This window comes from Myxocyprinus asiaticus, chromosome 48, assembly GCF_019703515.2.
Source record: "Myxocyprinus asiaticus isolate MX2 ecotype Aquarium Trade chromosome 48, UBuf_Myxa_2, whole genome shotgun sequence".
NCBI lineage: Eukaryota > Metazoa > Chordata > Actinopteri > Cypriniformes > Catostomidae > Myxocyprinus > Myxocyprinus asiaticus.
The window spans coordinates 15,729,085-15,748,941 of record NC_059391.1 but is presented as its reverse complement, the minus strand read 5'-3'; the positions used below and the strand labels follow the sequence as shown (position 1 = coordinate 15,748,941).

The 19,857-nt window shown below is 34.4% G+C and overlaps 1 protein-coding gene and 1 pseudogene across 2 annotated transcripts in view; both read right to left on the bottom strand.

The window, feature by feature from the left end:
- LOC127437564 (CCR4-NOT transcription complex subunit 4-like) overlaps positions 1–802 on the bottom strand; it is a 23,378-nt gene extending 22,576 nt beyond the window's left edge. For both annotated transcript variants that reach the window (XM_051692559.1, XM_051692560.1), the window contains exon 1: positions 566–802. The gene's annotated coding sequence lies outside the window, so the exon portion shown is untranslated. The remainder of the gene's footprint in view (positions 1–565) is intronic.
- LOC127437341 (uncharacterized) lies at positions 326–19,857 on the bottom strand (annotated as a pseudogene).

Below are 19,857 nucleotides of genomic sequence, written 5' to 3'. Positions count from 1 at the left end.
AATACATTAATTAAACAAACAGATCACTCAAACATTATTTTAACGTCTCTGAATGTTTGTTAAAAGTGCATTTGTTGACATGTTACATCATTTATGTCTAGCGGCGTGTCAGATGCGCTGAATGCCGGTCAGGTGCCTCTAGAGCTGGGACAGACTTCAGCGGACGTGCGGCACACACAACACAACGTCTAAAAGCATCACTTTAACCTAGCCCACAACAACTAACACACAACCTTGTGCTCTTATGTATTTCGAAATGATTGTAAGAATAAAACGACAGCTTTCCCTCAAATACTCGATTGTTGATGACTGTTTTATGAGCGTTTCAGTTCTGCGGCCTACACGCGACACAAGCCTGCGACTCTCCCAGTGATCGGCCCGGCAAACAGCGGAGGAACCGCCGCCTGCCCACCTTTGACTTCACCCTCCACTCAAACACAAGTATTGATGCCTTCAGCACAGAGTGAGTCTAGTCTCAGACACATATACAAACCTAATTCTGATGAAACAGTTATATACAGATGCACTAACCTCAATCAAAGCAGTTGTTTTGTAGGGTACTCACTTCAACTAGCTGGACCTGTATTGCAGGGATTCCACTCCAAGGAATATTCACTCTAGTTTAGGAGGGGGTTTTTGCCTTTAAACTGATCAGATGTACCTATCTGATAGTTTGAAATGAGCACTGTTCCACAGCCCAGATTTTCAGAATTGATGAGATGTTTTTTTTTACTCAGTTTTACTGTTTATTTAGGTAGCAGATTCTTACCACCATCTTACATTGAAATTAGAAGGGAATACAGTAACCAGTCACCTAACATTGCGTTTGCGCAAGATGCGAGGAGCGATGCATTGTGGGGGATGTAGTTTATTTTGCATATAATAATAATAATAATTATTATTTTTTTTTAGAAGAAACTGTCACCACAGGGGGCGATACAAAAAGGGTTTCTTTAGTTGTCCACAGATAAATTGTTCCTGCAGGGCTATAACCTCCTCAACAAGTGGGCCAGATAGAAAAAATCTTTGGGGCATGCGGACCAAGCCAGAATATTTTGTGATATCATATATATTGTTATAATGGGCCTATAATATTTTTCACTATAAAAATAATACATCTGTGTTTATATCTTTAATTATTATTATTTTCTTTATCATGAGAAAAATTTTCCAGCAAGAAATTCTGAAAATAAATAAATAAATAAATAAATAAAATAAAATACAGAGACTTAAACTAAAAAATGCTTTTAAAATTGGTCCATAAAAAAAGAGAATAAATTAGACTGATGCTAAAAATGTATTGAACAATAACACTAAAGTTTGTTATAGATACAATGATTTAAACTTTTGACTTTTCAAATCAAATGTTTTCTTGACCAAGTTAATGATGAATAGAACTTTTCTGTTTCTCTGAACTTGTGCTTATAAATCATCCACATATTTAAATATTTATAAGATAATCATAATATTTTAATTATTTATTTGGCTCAGTACAATGACAAAATATGTTGTTAATATCATAAAATCACATGGTATAAATGGGTCTTTAATGCATAAAAATGATTCTTTTTGCAAAGGATCATCATATTTAGGGGTCCTCTGCATAAAAAAAAAAAGTTCAAAAACCCCTGCAAAGGTACATCTGAAAAATGCTTTTTAAGAAAATAGGTGGTTTGTTCAATTTAAGAGAATAATTTAACACTTAAAAATAGGAGCTCGCTTTTATTTTATCCATTTAAAATAATAAATTGAATATCTTTAAAAGTATTTTTGACAATAACTTTTTTCAACATCACGTTTTTAGGTTAAAATGTATATGACTGCATAAGAGAAACTGTATTTTTTGGGGGGGTACTGTAACTGGTCACCTTTTAATTTTTAATAATTTTTTAAATAGTCCTGAGGTGTAACAAATTACAGTTTAGAAAAATATTCCTTGAAGTCAATTAATATGATGTCATAAAATTGGCATGCATAATTATTGTACCCAAAAAAAAAAGAAAAAAAAAAGAAAAGAAATTTGTTATTTAAAAAGTTATCCATGAAGTATAGTATGTTAAACTGCAAATAAAATATAAAAACAAAAAAGAAAGAAAAAAAAATTCAACTTTCAAAATGCAGTGTAAAAACTTTAATTGACATAAATAAAAATCTGTAAAAATCACAATTAAAAATGTTCATTAAATGTTCATACATTTGTTATAATCACACCAAGACCGGAACTTTTCAAAAATGCCAGGTGTCAAACCAAGTATAATACAATATAGTAAACCCCTAAACTGTTTGACTGTAAACTGCTAAAAACAGAAATGTTTCATTATAGTTATGAGGTAGAAATTTTAGTTTCTTCTGCAAGAGTCTTTGTAAATACAAGTGAAATGGTCAGAGTCAGAGGTCTAGCTAGACCTGTTCATTTGAACCATATCAAAATACAACCAAGTAATTAACACACATGAAGCATGTACATACTTAACCACCATATTTGAGTTTGAGTAAAAGCCCACAAATGTACCACATTTAATTTGATGTACCTATATGTGCATTTGAGGCACTGAGTGACTTTAACGCAGCAGCTGGTGAGATTTATCTCTGTAAAGATCATCAGTCCTCTATCCACATGCATGTAGGCTTGGACAATATTTGAGAGTGTGACCTCTCTTAATGGATGGCATCTGTTGTCAAAGATGGATCTACTGGGTGAGGTAACAACAAGGACATGCGGGCAGCAAGGAGACCCATACGCACACAGCTGTCTGAGTCCCTTCCTTGCAGGATCCCAACCATCAATGCTCCAGCAAATCTGGTACAGAAAGACAGCAACTCAATGAGCAGGCTAAAGTGAGTTTAGTAAGCTTGTTGTGTTCTGAAATACTTAAAAATTCACAAATCAAAATGCCTGTCACCAGCTCTGGATATATTTACTGTTTCTTTAGAGCTCACAGCCAATGCAGGATAATGGACAGCACACAATCGTCCTTTCTGTCATAAAAAGCATTTTCTATAGTACATATTATAGTTACATTGTAGTATATTCTATAGTTACATTAGAGCCATAACCGCCATAGACACTGAGGGGGACATGTCTATCCCAGTATTCACAATAGTGGTCGATCAATATGGGCTTTTCAATGACCAATTCTTACATTTTTTACATTTATAAAATGTCTTGAATATTTGGTTAGCTATCACTGTGCAACATTATGCACTGTATAGAGCTACAATAAATGTAAGAAAATAATTTAAAGTTTAAACGGAATAGAATTTTTTTTTTTGTATTATTATTATTTAAAATAAAGACAGTTTTATTATTTCAAATAAAATCACAAATAAGGCAAAGACATCCTTACTGACAGGGCCACTTTTGATAAGTGCTCTCAAACTCCCAGTGGTGGATTTAGACATGGGTGACATGGGCAGCACCCCCCACCCCACACAGACAAGCGGGCACCCTGAACTCCACCAACCATCTCATTTACAATCCCCCCCCAGGGGGGCGCGTGCTGAAGAGGGTTTCGCCCAGGGTGCCAAACAAGCTAGAACCGCTACTGCAAACTCCAGAAATGTCATACCTGTTTTTGCTTTCATTATTGCAAATTGACAGTGCCATCCTCATGCTCTCCACACACTAGCACACCTAGCAAACCCAGAGTAACCACCACACAGTGCAGATGCTCCAGCAGGGGGCGGGAGAGAGCTGGTACACAGTCCAAGACTTCCTCAAGTGATTTGGGCAGATCTAAAACAAAAGCTTGCTTTGATTATATTTGAAATTTAACACTTGCATTTTGCAGATGCTTTTATTCAAATAGGTTTACATTACATTCAATATATACATTTTATCAGTATGTGTGTTAGTGATGGGTGATACCACTTATTTTGTTTGCAATCCAATAACAAGTACTATCAGGGCCAATATCTACTGCTTTCTGAAGATAACCTGGGAATTTATAGACATTTAACATTATACTATGTTCTGGGCATTTTGACCTGGATTTATTTATTTATTTTTTTTACAATTTTTTTTTATTTTTTTCTTTCCTTAATGCAATTGGAATAAAATTAATTGACTTTGTTCACATACGGTATCTGAAAACACACACACACACACACACACACACACACACACACACACACAAACGTTGACCATTTTCTTTACATTTAATTGGTTTTATATCACTTTGTTACGCTCGTGTTCCTGGTCAACAATGACCAGCCATTAAAAATGAATAGATTAGGCTACAAAATATAGAAATATTAAGTGTTCAGGAGCATCCCAGTGTGTGAACAGAGTCCTCGGACATGTGCACACACACACACACACACACACACACACACACACACACACAAACACACACAAACACACACACACAACACACACACATACATATATACACTCACACACACACACACAGTCACAGACACACATACAAATATGTACATACATTGTGTGTTGAGTGCCCTCTTGTGTATCGTCTTTCCATGTACACTCTTTGAGGAATATTTCAAGATCTACTTATATTATGTTGCGTTTTGTCTCGTTTGAATTGGGATAGTCTGCTGTGAGTTAGGATATGTCATTGTTATATTTCTGTCTCAGGAAGTAATAAGGAAAAACGTGACAGAAAGAAACTGCTGTTTATTATATTTATGTGTCAGTGTGAATTTCATACACTAATATTCACTGCAGTTTGGCTTCTGAGTGAAACAAATTTGCTCATTGTATTCTACTAATTGAGACATTTCCAACGATATATAACATATCTCATTTTTTTTTATGGTTTTACCAACTCTGAATATAATTATCATGAAAACAAATTTGCAAATGATGAGAACGAAACAGTTCTTATTTGTCAGCAAATTAAAAAGCATGAATTAAGAACTGGTAGGATCAGCAATATGTATTGTAAAGTACAGATTCTAGGCTTTAAAACAACACCTATTTTATGCAGATAAAGCAAGTGTTTATTCATTTATTATGCAGTTTTATTATGCACTCCCTAAAAAAATTTGCAGGGAGTGCCCCCCCACTGGCTCTGTATAAGCTCAGTTCCATTAATCCTTCTATCAATAAAAAAAAAATATATATATATATATATATATATATATATATATATATATATATATATATATATATATATATATATATATATATATGTATAAGTTCGAAAAAGGAATAAAAAAACCTGTCATACTTACTGAAAAAGAAGTTGATATAATCTAATCTAAAAATCAAATGCAATATTTTGTGATAATATATGCAATATGAGGGATTTTTAAACAATCTTAAGGGGCCGTCATTTTTTTTGACAGGGAACACAAAATGTGTTAGCACAAAAAAACAACACAGGGGTTAAAAGCCATCATTAAATAAAACATAACTACAAATTATCACTTTTTTGTTTAGTTGAACGTTCAATGTTAAACTTATATAGCGCTTTTCTGACGCTTCACTCAAAGTGCTTTACATAGAGAACAGGGGACTATCCTCAACCACCACCATAGCATTTAACAACTTCAGAACATGATAAATCTAATTTTCCATACTTTTATAGTACATTTATGACAAACATCACAAAACATAACATAACACTTTAAATATCTTATAATATGACATACTGTACTGTAGCATTATTTAGTGTGAAAGAACTCTGGATGATGTTTCTGAATCAGTGCTGCCTGTGGCCAGGTCTGTCGTTTGTGTGGTGCAACCATTCAAAACACGGTTATAAATTAGGGGGCCCCACGAAACATACCTTAACCATAACCCACCTAAACTATGTTAGTGTATAAAACTAGTGTAATTGCGCAAACTGAACGATTAGTAATGCCAATGTTTATTATGCAATTTCTCTATATGTAGCTTTGAATAGGTTTCATTCAAGCTGTCAAATCACAAAGATACATGCATTGTAGTTGCCATTGTGTAGGCTATATGAAAGTTAAACATATACAATATATTATTCAGTGATGGCTGGAGTAAATAATCTATGTCCTTTGATAATGATTTGGGTCGAATTTAATGGAAAACTATGCGAGTTGCACTCCGTGATGTTGCAGAATTTTGAGCAGCCTCCGAAATCATAGCTGGGCTTCACCAACAGACGGCGAGCGGCAGCGGTGTGCGTACCTTCATAGAAAATAATTGTTTCAAATTTAGTCCCCCTTCTGCTCACTCTTTACCAAAGTTGTGTTGAGAAATATGAAGAGACAAAGACTATTGTAAATGAGGAGCCCTATGCCGATATAGATTGATAAATATTTTCTGATTATCGATGCGTGAAAAAGGCATCGATCCCAGTCCTACTAAGCAAAATGAAAATATTACAAGTTACAAATCTAGTTTTTACTGTTACTTTAAAGTCAAGATGAAATGTCATGCGCAACCCATTTTACTTCCATAATGTGACATACGGTGTTTTCATGTGAAACAGGATAACCTTTACGATACAATACATTTTGGATATAGAGTTGTGCTCAAAAGTTTGCATACCATTGGAGAATTGGTAATATATGTACCATCATGCTTCACAGTGGGGATGGTATTCTTTTCACTATAGGCCTTGTTGACCCCTCTCCAAACATAGCGCTTATGGTTGTGACCATAAAGCTCTATTTTGGTCTCGTCACTCCAAATTACAGTGTGCCAGAAGCTGTGAGGCGTGTCAAGGGGTTGTCGGGCATATTGTAACTGGGAGTTTTTGTGGCATTGGTGCAGTAAAGGCTTCTTTCTGGCAACTCGAACATGCAGCTCATTTTTGTTCAAGTATCGTCGTATTGTGCTCCTTGAAACAACCACACCGTCTTTTTCCAGAGCAGCCTGTATTTCTCCTGAGGTTACCTGTGGGTTTTTCTTTGTATCCCAAACAATTATTCTGGCAGTTGTGGCTGAAATCTTTCTTGGTCTACCTGACCTTGGCTTGGTGTCCCCGAATTTTCCACTTCTTAATAAGTGATTGAACAGTACTGACTGGCATTTTCAAGGCTTTGGATATCTTTTTATATCCTTTTCCATCTTTATAAAGTTCCTTTTACCTTGTTACGCAGGTCTTTTGACAGCTCTTTTCTGCTTCCCATGGCTCAGTATCTAGCCTGCTCAGTGCATCCATGTGAGAGCTAACAAACTCATTGACTATTTATACACAGACACTAATTGCAATTTAAAAAGCCACAAGTGTGGGAAATTAACCTTTAATTGCCATTTAAACCTGTGTGTGTCACCTTGCGTGTCTGTAACAAGGCCAAACATTCAAGGGTATGTAAACTTTTGATCAGGGCCATTTGGGTGATTTCTGTTATCATTATGATTTAAAAAAGAGTCAAACAACTATGTGATAATAAATCCCTTCATATGATTACTATCCTTAAATAAAAGACCGTTTTTTTGCATGATTAGTCATATTTTCAAAATCAACGCCAATATTTCACAATTTCTGCCAGGCTATGCAAACTTTTGAGCACAACTGTACATACATACTGCTCTTGTATTTGCTGATGGATATCCATGTCACCCAATCCCAAGCTCAACTCTCCAGATTCAGTTATGACAGCACAGTAAGTTGCAGTCCTTTGATCCTGTAATACAGCAACTCCACTCATATCCTGATGAGTATAAAGCAAAATACTATAGATCCAAACTTCTATTGTTATTAATAACACTGTTAGTCATTTAATGAGTAGAAGTTGTGACCAAAAATTGGCTACAAGTGCAAAAAATTGATTAGTAGCAAAATGTCCAGCCAAAATGTGCCAACTTACCATGTGCTTACAATAGTTTAACAAAGCATCGCAATGAGAGTCTTTTCCAATGGCAGAGATAATGAGTGGTTTTTGTCCTAAATGGCTCAATCAGTCTACAAGAAATACAGAAAAAGTGAGTAACTGTACATATTCTGAAACATCAGAAAATATTATTGTGCCATTCATACCAACCAGCAATATTTCTGCCCACTCCTCCAAATGACTGGCACACACTTTCTGGAATTGTCTGACCAAACTGAATTAAACAAATCTGAACAAATACTATGTAAAAAAAAAAAAAAATGTTAAATTTATAAAAAAAATATTTTAAAAAGTAACATATTATCATTAGACTTGCCACCAATTTCTTTGTTGTTCCTTTAGCAATTAAATCAACATTTATTCCACCTATAACAATCAGAGACAAATACTTTTTATTGTGCATTAGTCTTTACACACAAGCTCAACACTTTTTGTGAATACCATCTGTAGCATTCAAAATTCATGCAAGTAAATTTTATATACCAATTACCATTTTGGAGTCCATTTCTTGGCCCTTAGGGTCTTGGTGCCACCTCTAAAGATGCTTCCTCATTTTTCTTTGTGTTTAAAAAGGGCACATGCTATCTGACTGCTCACCTTGGCATTATTATGGATGAGGGCTATATCTGAAAATGAATGAACTTCAGGAAAAGACAGTGAAATGATGCAATAGGCACATAGTGTCATTTCTCAAAGATCCCAACACACTGATGCAACTAAAGGAGCATTAAGTTCAAATGAATATCAGTGATATCAATAAAACATTGATTAAGAATATAAATGCAAAGAATTTCATCACAACAATGTTTTAAGAAAACCTTTAAGGTGAAGTGTGGAACAGCAAATTATCTCCCCCATCTACCATTGCTTGGATAAACAAGTTGCCCTGCTCCAAATTTAAATAATTGTTTGAACTATGTTATGTCCATTTTGGACATTCAAACAAACAGACTGCAACTCCGTTTGGTCCTGTTGATGGCACTGATATTAAACACTTCCCCTTTAAAATAGTGATTTGGCCTGTACGCTTATTAAGGACAGATTTCACCCCAACAGACACAACAGCAATAGGAGTTTGACCTAGTTCAGTGAGATCTGCGGTTACATCCATTGCTATGAAGGATAATGTTTTGGTCATTAAATACTGTATAGAACAGACCATGTTAAAACTAAATTTCACTTAAAATCTACAGTTAAATGCAACAAAACCTACTGTAGATAACATGTTATGCATATGAGCAAAATGTTCAAGCGAGTTAGTGATTTAAGTAATTTTCCAGGTTCAATACATGCTAAGCTCAATCGACAACATTTCTGGCATAATTCTGATTACCCCAAAAATTCATTTAGACTTGTCTGGGTTACAGTGAGGCACTTACAATAGAAGTGAATGTGAATCTGTTAATGCTCTAAATACTCATAACTCTACTCATAGGCATATATAGGCACATATGTAAACATTATGTGTGTTTACACTGATTTTAGTGTGATAAAATCACTTACTAAACTTTTCTGTGTAAAGTTCTGTTCATTTTTACAACATTGTTGCCATGACAAGGTAATGACGTAAACCCAAACACAACCTATAAAATAATGATTTAAACAACTTTACAGCTAAAATTATACACGATTTTTGACAGAAGAATGAATGTAAATGCTTTAAAAAAATTCGAAGCATCACATTCCTGCCTTTAAACCCTCCAAAATGATCCATTTTAACTTCCATTGCAAGTGCCTTGCAACCTTTTTTTTAAAGAAAAGCAGGGACGAATCAAAAATATTTTTTGTGGTAATCAACATTATGCCACAAATGTTGTAGACTGAGCATAACTTGTATTGAACCTGGAATATTCCTTAAAGTTACACATAAATATTTGTAAAATATAAAGTTACACATATTAATTTTATATAAAGTTAAAAAAAAGTTATATATAATATAACAAAATATTGACAGTTTTTTACTTTCCAGTACTCCTCCAATGCTTCCCGCTACAAATATAGGGATGCCGGCCTTGTGAGTTGCAATCATAGTGAGACTGTGGTGCCACCAGATAGACCCTGCATCATCAAAAACAGATGTACAACCAGTTCACATAAATTATATTTTGCATAAACAAAATGAGGTCTGGTTTTTGTACTATTATGAATTTGCATTTAGATTTTTCAATGACAATATATTGATAATTAATTAATAGTACTGTAATGTAAAAAAAAAAATGTATCACAGTATTTGTTATACACCCTTTAATTATGCAGATTTTAATTAAAAAAAATTATTTTCATGTGACTGTTTTCTAGTGATGAAAACCCTAGCAAACTTTAGAACAATGTGAGGAAATAAAGTTGTACATGATGAGTATTTGACAACACAGCACCGTAAAACAAGTGTAATGACTCATTGTGAAGATTTATCATATTTTGCTACCTGAGATTGTGAGGGTAAGGCATTCTATGTGTAATAATAGTGATTTCTAGAGCCACAACTGGCCTGTGATCAGCTAGGGCCTCAGCACCACTCCCCATTACTTATTGTATGGAAAAGAGCAGCCTGGAAATTCTGTAAAATATGTTCTTTTTTGTTTAGGATTGGGACAAAATGTAAGCAGTGAGAAAATTTTAATTTTGATTAATTAATCAGTGATTGACTGTAACACAGACTACAGTTGTACCATCAGTCTGAAAGATGCAATGCATATTTACATGTCATTTGAACATTTATTACAGCTCTGAATATTATAGCTATGTCACTGAATGTGGAGCTATGCAGTTTGTGCTGCTTTACAATTTTTCTCAAATCTGCTGGGTAAAGTTGACGTGTAATGTCTCAAAACTGCAGAAAATCTCTACAACATCTTCAGAACTGGATCTTCAGGTTAGCACAACTCCATGGTTAGAAAACAACATAAAATACCATCACAGTCCAGTCTATGCTGGCAAGTTTCCAAAACAGTCAGAGGGATCGATTTGTCATGCTCTACTTGCTTGAGAGAACTGAGTTACATGCAGAGATAATAGTAACAATCCTACATGTGCTTGAGTAAAGTTACAGCTTCTGAGTGCAGGTTGTTGTTAGAATGTTGAAGATGAAAGACCAAAATCCCCCCAACATAAAAGCAACATTCGAGTCCTCTACGTAAACACTTCAATAGCACCGCCAATGTCCAATAAATACAGACTGATTGAAACAATGCTGCATGTACTCATTAAAACACTTCTCGCATGCTACCTCAATCTGTCCACGCGAGTAGTTACTTCTATCACGATGCAGCTTAAATCAACACATGTATATCCAAAACTATGCATTAATACATTTGTACACAATTGAAGCTATTTGCAACATTCTTCTTTGCTTGACTCCATTGGGTTAAACTTTGATCTGACTGGCTGTTATGTTTGAGCTAGCCGAGAATCGTTTTATGGCCATTTCTGAGAATGGCCTGAATTTTGTCTGATTTCCATGCATACATTTTGTTTTTAAATTAAATAAAATTTCACGTTTTACAGCATGGAGATCTGATTTTAAATATGATTTATTTATTAATTCATTTTTACAATGTTTCAACTTTAAAAATGTAAAAGGTTATCCACTTAGCCAGAATAAATAACTGTGACAATTGTTTAGAATTAACATAAAAAAACACACACTAAAACCAGCCTAAACTGGTTGGCTGGTTTTTGCTGGTTGCCCAGCCTGGTCAGGTAAGTTGGCTGGTTTTAGAGGGGCTTTGGGCACTTTTTAGCTGGTCAGGCTAGGAGACCATCTAAAGGAATACTTTATCCAGAAATGTTCTCATCATTTACTTACCCTCATGCCATCCCAGATGTGTATGACTTTCTTTCTTCTGCTGAACACAAACAAAGATTTTTGAAGAATACCTCAGCTCTGTTGGTAGTCACAATACAAGTGGATGGTGACCAGAAGCTCCAAAAAGTACATAAAGGTAAGGCAGCATAAAAGTAATCCATATGACTCCAGTGGTTAAATCCATGTTTTCAGAAGCTATATGATGGCGAGGGGGAGAACAGATCAATATTTAAGTCTCTTTTTTACTTAAATCTCCACCTTTGACCAGCCTCAACCAGTAGGTGCTGAATGTGAAAGTCACTTCCACACCAGAATGTGAAAGTGAAGATTTACAGTTAAAAAAAGAAAGAAATGGATTTAAATATTAATCTGTTTCTCACCCACACCAACTTCAGAAGATTTAGATTTAACCACTGGAGTCATATGGATTACTTTTATGCTGACTATAAGTGCTTTCTGGAACTTCAAAGTTCTGGTAACCATTCATTTGTATTGTATGGACCTACAGAGCTGAAAAATTATTCTAAAAATCTTAATTCTGTTCTGCAGAAGAAAGAAAGTCATACACATCTGGAATGGCATGAGGGTGAGTAAATGATGAGAAAATTTTCATTTTTGTGTGTACCTATCCTTTTAAGACCAGCCAGCCAGTTTAGGCTGTTTTTAGCTGTTTTTCTTTTTCCTTTCTTTTTCTCAGGGATGTCTTACTCAGATTAAAATGCAAAAATTAACAAGTAACATTAAAAAAATTAGAAGAAAAAAAAATCTGTCAGTCTAACATCATAGCATCACAGTAATCTGAATATATAAAAAATAGACTCAAAGATGTGGTAAACATAAAGAATGGTGTGCTACAGTTTTTTTGTGCTGATAAAACTTTCACATCAATGGCTGTAAAACTGTTCAGTACTGGACTACTGTACTGGACATCTGTGGTAACAACTGAAGAATGCTCATTCAGAATTATGCCTCTCTTCAATGGAAATCATTAAAACATGCTCATCTTCACTCTGACACGTGATCACATTGATGAGTGTTTGAGCTTTATGCTCTTCAATCAATTAATAACATTCAGTGACAGCATTATAGTTAATGTGTGTAGGGAAGATTGCTTCGAGGCTTGTTGCCTTTTCTTGAACATTGTCCAAAAGCTCCATTTCAAACCAGTTTGGATTCTTCAACTGGTAATTTTGAAAAGTTTCAAAAGCATTCCAAAGGGCTTTTCATGATGGACAGTTGAAGTAATCATTCTCCCTAATATCCTCAGTGCATTTAATCCATCCTGGCTCATGTTTTTCCATGTCCAAGATTCGGAAGTACAGTTCCAGTTCAGCTTGTACTTCACTAAAATGTTAAACGGTGCTGGAACATCGTCCTCACTGCACACATCTTCAAAATAAGCTACTATGTACTTCTGGAAAGATGAAGCTTGAACAAAATCCAGTATGATGAGTCTTCCTTTAGTCTCACTCTGTGCCCACCACACATGGCCTTCCACTTTGCGTTCACGCCTGGAGAGCACAGGATCAGAACCTTATCTGAGGTCTTGGAGATCCATTCCCTTTGCATATCCAGCCACTGAATTTTTCCGATGGTGCTGAGCCAGGCAGAGTCCAGGAGATCCAGGATCACGTCTGTGCCACATTTAGCCCTCAATAAGGCACATAATTTCAGGATGATCTCTTTGTAAAGGGGGTGTGGGACTAATGAGGACGTTTCTAAGCTCTTGAACGGGATTCCATTCCACTTTAATCTTCGCACAGGTAGAGCTGTCCATGGATGGCGTGCCAATCAAAAGACATGGTTAACAATGAGATATAAAAATGCTGAAACTTGAAATTGTTGAGTTTTAATAAAATAATGAGCAGGGATGCATGTTATTGTAGGAAAAGTATCAGTTATCTGCCCATATTAATGATATTGGTATCAGTATTTGGTTGATATTGGATGTTTATTGGCTGATATTGGACATTTAACTGTGGATGCCCATTTCCACCTATTTTAGATGTAGATTACTTTTGCTCTCATCTAGCACTAATTAAAAGTTAATCTTTCCAAAACACTAATAATTCAATATCACTTTAAATGTAATTAGCAGATCTCAAAATAAATATCTATCTTTCATACTATATATTATAATGTTGTGATATAATTCACTTTTAGCATTGAAAACAGTTGATTTCACATTTAAGTGTGTTTTCTTTTTTCTTTTTTAGGCAAATTGTGTTTTCAGGATCATATTCTATAAAGTCACATATATAGTATTGCTCTTTTTGTTTGCACTGACCTTTATGTACATTTCTGTACTGCAAAAATGCAATGCAGCAACCAACCGCAGCCAATATTGCCAGCAATGGTCCCAGAATGATCAAAACAATAAAAACAATTGGGGTATCTGGAAGAACTGCCATCAATACGTTAAAAGAGATTATGACCACATGTACCCTTTGCTGCAAAAATGCACTGCAAAACACTGCATAATAATCAATAATCAGTGTATCAACTCTAGTAAATAGAGAAGATTAATTTGGCACTAATGTCAAAACCATTCATAAAAAGATTGCATTGCTTTGAACTTTAATTTGTATGGCCACTTGTAAATTGCTCTGGAATACTGGCTATAATTACAAAACTTGCAATGTACAGTAAATAAGAATTTTAGTGTTACTGTGTAATACTTACAGGGACAGATATCAATTTTCTCTTTGTAATCCAGACAGTTATTTATGCATTGTTCAGAGAGTGGTTTAATCTGTTAAAAAAAAAAAAGAAAGAAAGAAAGAAAGAAAAGGGATTGAAGATCACTTTATTTGATTGGGCTCTATCATGAACAATCAGGACTTATATATCTACTGTAATGATATAGGAACCCACCTCCAAGTCCAAACTGCAGTTAGTTATCCGCCGTGCTTCCAGTGTGAAAGTAACTCTGAGACGTGTCTGGTTGTCCTTTAAAACATAATTGTAATCATAATCTCTTTTGAATTCTTATCAATTGATATATGTTCTTTAAGAAGTAACAGCTGATACTCAAAAATTGTATAAAGAACCATTTCGTTTTTGCTATATGCTATATACGCTTTATGTGAATATACTGTACATTTGTGAAGGATTATACAACAGGTGGCGTATAGTGTGGTCCTGCTAATAGAGTGTTTATGTTGGACTTGAGGGTACCTTCTAAACAACTTTAGAAAGTTTTGGATAAATACCAAGGCTGCGGACAGTATTCAAAATGTATGGTTAGATCCAAATCATTTGTCTTATTATTTACCACTGACCAACTGAGATAAGGATCCCAGATGCTCTCTGAAATGACAAACAGACTGAACTCAACTGATGTTTTATTTTTAAGAACTCAAGATTAAAATTTGAGAATTTAATTCAAGTAGTTAATTCCTTTAGAATGCAACAGAAAAAGAGTTATAATTGTGTACAAAATCATTTATAATTAACCACAAGATTGCCTGTATTTAAGTCAGTCATCAAAGAATTTGATTTGGATAACTAACTCATAGTATAATATAATTATCATTATAATATGATTATTACAATTACTGCTAAAAATCTGAAAATATACCTAATTGTCAACCTCAAAATTTTTTAATGATAATAGTAGTTCATACCGGCAACTGTGATAGTGGTTATTGCTGTATAGCTCCCTATGTCTGGCTTTGGTAAATTGGTTACAAAAACCTGGTATTTCAAGTGTGTCTTGACCACAACTCTGTCCAAAGAAAAAGTCCACTTAAAAAAAAAAAAAAAAAAAAAAAGAAGGAAAAAGTAAACAAAGGTGAAACATAATTTTAAATAGCAAGAACACATTTTACATGAGGAAAATGGCTTGAATATAATATGATTATACCCACTTAAAAAGCATGGGTAATCGTCATTTGGGTTTTTTATCCCTTGAAGTGTGTTGAGAAAAATTTAGCGAGCACATACGCTGTAATATGTGGCCATTTCAACCACACGCACTTCAGTACCTCTTAGGGAGAATATACTACCTAAGCAAAATCATGTGATAGAACCAAAAACAGAACACTTTAAAAAAGTATTTATTTAGAATATTTTTATATTATAATATTGTTAATAGCTACGTCATCATACATGTCTTACCATCAGGTAATGGACTCCATGAAAGATTTAGTAATGATGCAAACTGTCATACTTGACATACTGTATTTCATAATGTCTGTACTACAGATGGTGTACTAGTGTAGTGTGCTACTGTTTTTGAATGTTTCATATAATGTCATGATGATCATAAGGACCATATTAAGACTCCTTAGTGCTCCTTGACATGAAGAAATTGAGTTTTCTAATAGAAGATATGAGGTTTGTTTTCTTCAGCGACTCATGTGCTATTTTCCATGTTTTCTAAAGTGAAACAATTGCTGGAACAAACTGAAATTGTGAAACTGCTACCTTTGAGATTCAAAACTTTCTTCTTCTAGGGGGCGCTTGACGGCTAAGAAAAAACAAATCTTTTATTAATTCACATTCAAATCTCAGGACGTTTTTATTTCTAATTAGAGACATTTTTACACTTGAAAATAATTTTTAATTGAAAACGATAATTGCAGTGATTCATACCAGTGGATGGAATCCCCCTGCAGCAGTATGAATACAGTCATTTCTCATCATAAATGACTGTGACTGGTCCATCCTAACCAGCGCTGAGAAAAGTAACAGGCATTGCTTTAGCATCGGTCTGGACCTCTGGACAGTAATTTACAGGCAATTAATAAAATTAGTTTGTTTTGAATAATTACTTAATATTTTATTTTTATTTTTTGTAAAAAAGGACAATTGCAATGATTCGTACCTGTTGATGGAAATCCGCCACAGCAGTATCTATACAATCATTTCTCATCCAGTGATAATAAATGACTGTGATTGTTCCATACTAACCTAAATTGTCTGATATGAACTGAACTAAGGCAATTAAAAATTGCAGTCACGTGTTATTGTTGTATATAACTTCAAAAAGTACTTTTAAATATGAAAAATGTACCGAGGCCTTGGTTACGCCCATGACTCGTATTTAGTAATGTATTTCTGAAACAGAAACAAGTTATTTTTGAAGTTATGGCGGAAAGAATAGAGCATCTCATGGCAGACTTTGCAGATTCTGTGTTTAGAGGAAACAGGGAGATCAGATAATGGGGAGAAGGAGGGGTTTGAACACCTACAACTTTAGTTAAAATGAAAAAAGAAACCTTTTCACAAAAATGTTCATCTTCATCTCTCCTTTGCACAGAGTCTGTGTTAAAACTATGATAAAAGTTTTGCTGTTACAGCACAACTCAGACATCTCAAATGTTACTTTTGACTTAACATTTGATATAAAGATTTTTGATTAAAAAATTATTTAAAGCAGTTGCAAGTGTATATCACACAATTTCGTCTTTTGAAACTTGCGCTTTCGAGAAATAAAGAAAATGTTTTTTAATTCTGACTAGACTTAGCTAAACTAGACTAAACTAGACTTAGCAATTTGTCTAAAAAGACAAACAATTATATTTGATGCTGAATTTGGGTTTTAATCACTTCACTACTGAAAAAAACAAAAAAACATTTTACCCAGTCTATTCTGGTGCTAATCTCGTTTAGCTGGTCAGCAAGCTGGCCTCCAGGCATGATAAGCTGAAAAATACCCAAATCTGTACAGCCAACAGACCAGCCTTACCAGACTGGGAGATCAGCTAAGTCTTGCAAACCATTTTAGGTTTCTTCTGTAACTCTAGTCTAGTGAAGCACAGGACCTAACAATTTTATGCATTACCACTAGAGGGCTGTGCATATTTTGTTAGTTTAAAGAGTAGTTAAAAGTGTTATTTGGATTATGGTATTTCTTTAGTCTGTGTTTAAACACAATGTCTTTCAATCAAATGTGGGAAATTAAACTTTTTATGCACATTTACTGTATGTACAGCCTTAGCCAGAGACTACACAAAGCTCTTTAATTTTTCTCAATTTACAAACTGCAGACCTTTCCAGTGCCACTGTATAGCAATGGCATCAGATTGGTAATACCTTTACTTTACCTGTACTTACATATATTCAGTATATTTATATATGTATATATATATATATATATCTATATACACTGCCAGTCAAAAATTTTGAAACACTTGACCGAAATGTTTCTCATGATCTTAAAAATCTTTTGATCTGAAGGCGTATGCTTAAATGTTTGAAATTAGTTTTCTAGACAAAAATATAATTGTGCCACCATATTAATTTATTTCATTATATATCTAAAATTTAATAAAAAAAAATAAAAAAAAAACAGTTTTTGAAATTGATGACTTGGACCAAATAATAAAGAAAAGCAGCCAATAAGTGCCCAGCATATAGATGGGAACTCCTTCTATACTGTTTAAAAAGCATCCCAGGGTGATACCTCAAGAATTTGGTTGAGAAAATGTAATCTCAGTTATTTCGACAATGGCATAATAACACACACACATTGTAATGCTATTTTGTGGTGCTTTTTTGTTCGTTGAGTAACTGACAGTTTTCATTGCACTTCTAAATAGAAGAGCACCGCACCCCTAACAAGCAACAAGAGAACCAATACATTTAAAAACCTAAATAACTTCATAAGGTCTGTTGACATTGATAACTACCGCTACATGCCAGCAGTCAGCAGAGGATTTGTAAAGTTATTGCAAAATCCCCGCTCTCATACTGTCACACAGTTAAAAGCTCATAGCAGAATGTTATCAGTTAGAGTCAATTAGACACACTAAATGATCACAGCATACCATGCCTACATGGCATATCTGTTTATAAGGAAAAGGTAACTGTCATTAAAAGTGTCCTTTTTTCAAAATCTCAATGCCACAATGTTGTGAAACTATTCAACATTTTTTTTATGTCAAATGTTAGCAGTGTCTCTACAGTTTATTCCTTGCTCTTTGTGGAATAGAAAGGCATTTACATGCCCTTGTATAGATTAAAATTTGACTCTGCTGTCATTCCCTTCTTAAAAGGTTCAGGCAGAGTTACTATATGCACTCACCCCCTTTTACATGGCATGCATGCAGCATAGCATTAGGAAAGACTCTGCTTTTATGTTCCTCAAATACAAGCACACAGGTTAATAAATGAGGCCAGTTAACTTTAGCATTTACAAGGAGAGCATTTCATTACAATTGTAAAAGTTAGTGAGTCAGGCCTGTCAAGAGGATAAACTTTTTAAATAATTAGTTTACATTTTGACAATTAACAGTTCCAATGTTCATGAAAACCTAAAGAATAAAAGGGAATTTGTAAATTGTAATTTCCAGGCCCAAGGGAAATGTCATGTAAATAAGTAAAATCTTAAAGAGTCATGGAAAAATCATGGGAATTTTGTGAATTTAGGAAATGAAAGTACAAATATTTTGCTCTTAAATATTTCACTGGCTAGGTATTGCACTTTGTGAGTGTGCGTGTAGAGTAAAACTTACTTGAAAGACTTACTTGATATTATAATCATGTAATATACTGTATATAATTATGAACAACTATACAGGTCATGGACAAGTCACGGAAAATATATTGGTCAAAACGTGTGAAAACTGCACAGTCCATTCATTTACATTGTATCTTTTCTTCAAATGATGAAAGTGAATGGTAACTGAGGCTGTCATTCTGCCAAACATCTTTTATATTCAGTGAAAGAAAGTCTTGTGGGTTTATGGGTAAATGATGACAGAATTTTGATTTTGGGGTGAACTATTGCTTTAGGCAGCAACATCAAGCCTTCTATAGTTGTCTAATAGACCAGAGAGAATGGAATTGCATGACCCTTGTGCTAGTGTGTGCACTGTATGCATGTCCTCGTCCTGGAGGACTTACACACTGTTTAAATGCCACTCAGAAAATTGTCTAGATATTTGTGAATACAAGAGGCGTAACAGGAGTTCTATTTTGGTGGGCCATTCACATGCAGGATTCAACCCATAAATCCGTCATGAAATTCATAAAACGATTTTTCTGCTTCGACACCACTACACAACTCATTCTACCCTGATTGCGTACTAGTTCAAGGTAAGTCAGACAAGCGATCACATTGATAGCATCAAGTTTAATAGATTCACACATGTTATCATAAATACATATGGGTATTTAGTTTATTACTCAACATTTGAAGGGATTTGTATTTGTATATTCTGTTCATCACTCTTAGATTTACAGCACATTGTAAATAATCCTACCTGCACTGTAAACTGGGATGGGTGCATATACATCTTACATTCTCCCATGTCAGGGCCATGCAT